The sequence below is a fragment of the Equus przewalskii genome, chromosome 6, assembly GCF_037783145.1.
Source record: "Equus przewalskii isolate Varuska chromosome 6, EquPr2, whole genome shotgun sequence".
NCBI classification, from domain to species: Eukaryota; Metazoa; Chordata; class Mammalia; order Perissodactyla; family Equidae; genus Equus; species Equus przewalskii.
This window is the reverse complement of record NC_091836.1, coordinates 75,319,708-75,324,058: the sequence shown is the minus strand read 5'-3', so window position 1 is coordinate 75,324,058 and position 4,351 is coordinate 75,319,708. Positions and strand designations below refer to the sequence as shown.

General features: G+C 39.8%; 1 pseudogene; it reads left to right on the top strand.

Annotated features, from left to right (window-relative positions):
- Positions 1-629: 629 nt before the first annotated feature.
- On the top strand, positions 630-1,577 carry LOC103553539 (olfactory receptor 52L1-like; annotated as a pseudogene).
- Positions 1,578-4,351: the final 2,774 nt, after the last annotated feature.

Sequence of the window (4,351 nt, the reverse complement as noted above, 5' to 3'; positions counted from 1 at the left end):
AGAATCAGAAAATGGACTTGTGTCCCAGAAAGTTATTTGACTTAAAAACATAGATATGAAAGAAATTAAATATGTAAATGTTAAAACCATGCAAAGGGATAAACTTAACCAGACATAATGTACAGAATAGGGAAGAGAGGAGAAGATGAGACTGTGGAATCAACGACTATAGTGGTAGGTAGATGGAGAAGGTGGTGAGATGGAGGACATAGGAGGAACAACTGTAGAGTACTGTATTCTGGAAACTGAGGGACACTCATTTAAAAAACAACAGATTGATTTACAGTGTCCAACAACGCCAAGAGTAATAAGAAGGGTCCTTTCAAGTTGACATTCCAAATTATAAATAATTGAATGGTAGAGTTTAAACAGCTCTCTAAAAGCAGGGAATGCTTACTCTTACCTATAAATGAAAGTAGACCTATCCTAATTCAGAAATGTAGATGTCTCACTTTTGAAAATTTGTCCCAAGCAAGGGAGATTTTCTTCCCTGTATCTAACTTATTCCCTTGTTTAAGCTTTCCTCTTCTCATGAAGATGGTAGCCAGATCTGGACAATGTGACAATGCATCAGGAATGAAGCAATCATGTTTTTGGTCTCTTTTCCCTCTTCCCTCTCTGAACCATTAATGGTGGTCCTTAGTAATTCCAGCTGGAGGCTACTCCAGCCTTCTTTTTTCCTGATCGGCACCCCAGCTTTGCAGGAAAGGCGGCATTGGATAGCTTTGACACTGTGTCTTTACCTCCTGCCTTAGGTGGGCAATGCCACCACCATCTTCATCATCTGGACCTACTCATCTTTGCACCAGCTTATGTACCTCTTCTTGGCTGTGCTGTCTGATAGTGACCTGGTCCTGGCTTCCTCCACTGCACCCAAAACATTGCAGTGCTCCTAGTTCATGTCCATGAGATTGGGTATACTCCTCTACCTGATCCACATGTTCTTCATTCATGCATTCTCTTCCATGGGATCAGGTGTACTTGTGGCCATGCCTCTGGATCGCTATGTAGCCATATGTCACCCTCTGCACCATTCCACCATTGTGCATCCAGGGTTTATAGGATGCATTGTCATGGCAGTGCTGGTGAGGGGATTACTTTTCCTCTCCTTCCCTATCCTGCTGCATAGCCTTGTCTTCTGCCAGGTCACAATTATAGGCCATGCTTATTGTGAATGTATGGCTGTGGTAAAACTTGCCTGCTTGGAAACTACAGTGAATCGATCTTATGGGTTGGCAGTAGCATTGCATGTGGTTGGGCTAGATGTCCTGGCCATTGGTATTTCCTACGCCATCATCCTCCAGGCAGTGCTGAATATACTGGTGGGTGAGGCCCAACTTAAGGCCTTTAGCACTTTTGGGTCTCATATTTGTGTAATCCTGGTCTTCTGTGTCCTTGGAATATTCTCCTTCCTCACGCACTACTTTGGCCACCATGTATCCCATCATGTCCATGTTCTTCCGGCCACGCTTTACCTCTTTGTGCCACCTGCACTCAATCCTCTTGTCAACATGGTGAAGACTCGGCAGATCTGCTGGTGAGTGCTCAGGGTATTCTACACAAAAGGACAGATCTAAACATATCTCAATTATTATATTCAGAGGCTCCTGCCAAAGACACTGTCAGGAGCCCACTCCTGTTCTAGGCTATATGGACAGAGGTCATTCCACAGAGAGAAGTCCTTCTAGTCCTCCTAGTCTTGTGGCAAAGAACCCTCATGGACACTTGGTTCCATAGCTGATTTAGACATACCTGCATGCTGGATTTGCAAATATTTTCCCCATCCTTTCTTTTGCTCCTGGTTCCAACATTCTCTCCCTTTTGTGTCAGCGTGCTTTAGGGATTGGAAACTGGATGATAGTTTAATATGCAATTTTTCTGCCTTCACCCGATGACTGAGCATGCAACATTGTCTGGAATGGTAATGCGAAGTCCCAATCTTTGCTTGATTTTAGTTTTAGAATGTCTTCACACCCTCTACGTGCTGTGAACTCTAGGTCCTTGGGCTTCTGTGTAGCAACAGGGTCTCTCTCAAAGCAGTTGGGACAGCTACAGTGTGAGAAAATACCTTTCGTTGCAATATGAGAGCACTCATGTATTTAAAATAAATTTAAGTGGAGGAGACACTGTAATAGGCTCTTAGAACAATAAGATATGATCTCTATTCAATGAAGAAATATGTATATGAATAGTAGAGATATTTTTAAAGATGTCTGTTTGTACTTTTTAATTTATTCTTATTTTTGTTTAGAGTAAAGAAAGACTAATACCAAGTGTGGAATATATGTATGTTTTATAAGTCTTATTTAACAAAGCAAAAGCAACTATGTAATTGTCAGTCTCTAATATACATAAAATGTGCTAGAGTCTGGTGCTGGTGAAGATAGATTTAATAACACATGCTTGTAGGAATAATTTCTCTTTTTGAACTATGGATATGGAGTGATGTCAATTAGAACTCCCCCCATTACTTGCTAACAGGAATTGGTTAAAATTTACAGGAAGATTGTCACAGTTGGTGTATTTCACCCTGTTTGTTGGATGTTGTCTTAAGATCTGGCTTAACTCTTCTGTGTTTTTAAAGTTACACCTTTTGTTCAGTCCTGGAAGAAGTCAAGTCACTGCTGCCTTGAGGTAGGATGCTCAGGTGATGAGAGGATCCTATCTTGGGATTCCATAGTGGTAGAAGGGGTAGAGAGGGTGGTTAGTGTTTCTAGTTTCTCCTTTCTTTGTTAATTTTACTCATAGTAAATAGTTTTCTGTTACAGAGACTGAGAATTAAGCCTTCAATTTGATTGATACATGTGGGTGAATTAAGGAGGCCTGGTATGAGTTGTTCTTATTGTGTGAGTGTCACTGGCCATGGGCACTGACCTATTTTGTCTTCTCTGACCTATTTCTCTCGTCTTGCTGAAAATCGCAGGTGTTCCTTTCTCTAATGTCTTTGAGGTTGTTGATTTCAGCTATGTTCCAGGAAGAAGATACAAACACAAACAGCCTTGAACTTGTCCAGACCACGTTGCATAACTGATACATGGGCAGAATAACCAAGCAGTAACCTAGAGCAAGCTTTGCTTCATTAACATAATAAAATTCCTCCCCAGTGGGGAGCAAGAACTCATTTTTGGCCAAAAGGGGTGTTAATAAGTGTGCCTGTGTGAGCTAGACTCCATCTAAATAAGTGCAAATTAGTGTATCCTTGCTGAATATTCACTACCCACCCGAAATAAAGGACACTGCTTTCCCTTTGCTTGGGGAGCCATGACTTTGAGAAATTATTCCCCATTGGCTCATTGTTTGGGGCAAATAAATTTTACCTTGTGTGACAACTACTTCTGGCTGAAGTAGTTGAAGGCTGAAGGCTTTTATTTCAACTCACCAAGAAGCAGACCCACTTTGGACCTGTAACAGGAGGAATGACACATTTTCATCACCTTGGTTCTAGGTCTAGGACTTCAACTCTGGTGAGTTGGCTGGGGAAGTTCAGGCTATGGTCTATCATGTCCGTTGGGAAACAACTCTCTTGACCCTAGAAGTACTTAGTTTTGTAGGTTATAAAGGTAGTAGTCTGCTCTCTCCTTCCATTTACACCATTTCCTGATGCTTGGAATGTGGATTTGATGGTGGGATTGAAGCAGCTTTGTTCAAATCACAAGATGGAAATTTATATTGAAGATGACAGAGCAACAATATAGCAGAGTCTGTGTTGCTAACACATTCTAGGCCACCAGCCCTCACTTAAACCCCTGAGACAGAAATAAACTTGTATCTGATTTAAGCCAGTATATTTTTGGGAATGCTTGTTGCAGTCGAATAACCTATAGCCTAAAAAAAATGTTTTTCACCTCAGATCTTCCAAGTGGGATGTGCATTCTGACCAAGGTATGTCTTTTAAAATTTCTTTTGAAATTGTTTGTATTTTTTGTTTGTTAAAATGTCTCTATTTTACTCTCATTGAAATTTGCTATCAGAAAATTATTTATATCATTTTCTTATATTTTATTTTCTACTGTGCCCACAGGATATCCTCTATTTCAATCCTGGTAGTGTTTATTTGTGCCTTCTCTATTTTTCTTGATCATCCATGCTAAGTGTTGATCAATATTATGAAAATATTTAAATATTTAAACTATAGACATTCAGTTCAAGGTTGGTACTGGCTTTTTGGATTTAACTTTTCTTTTCAGTTGAAGTAGATATCATTACTTTTCTACCACCTCAAAAATGCATTTAAAAGGACATTTAAAAATATTCTTACATATTTATAAATGTCTTTTTTTCTATATTTACTCTTTTCTCTAATGGGCTAGTCTTTTTGTTTGATTAACTTGGTCATTCCCTTTCTTGCTAC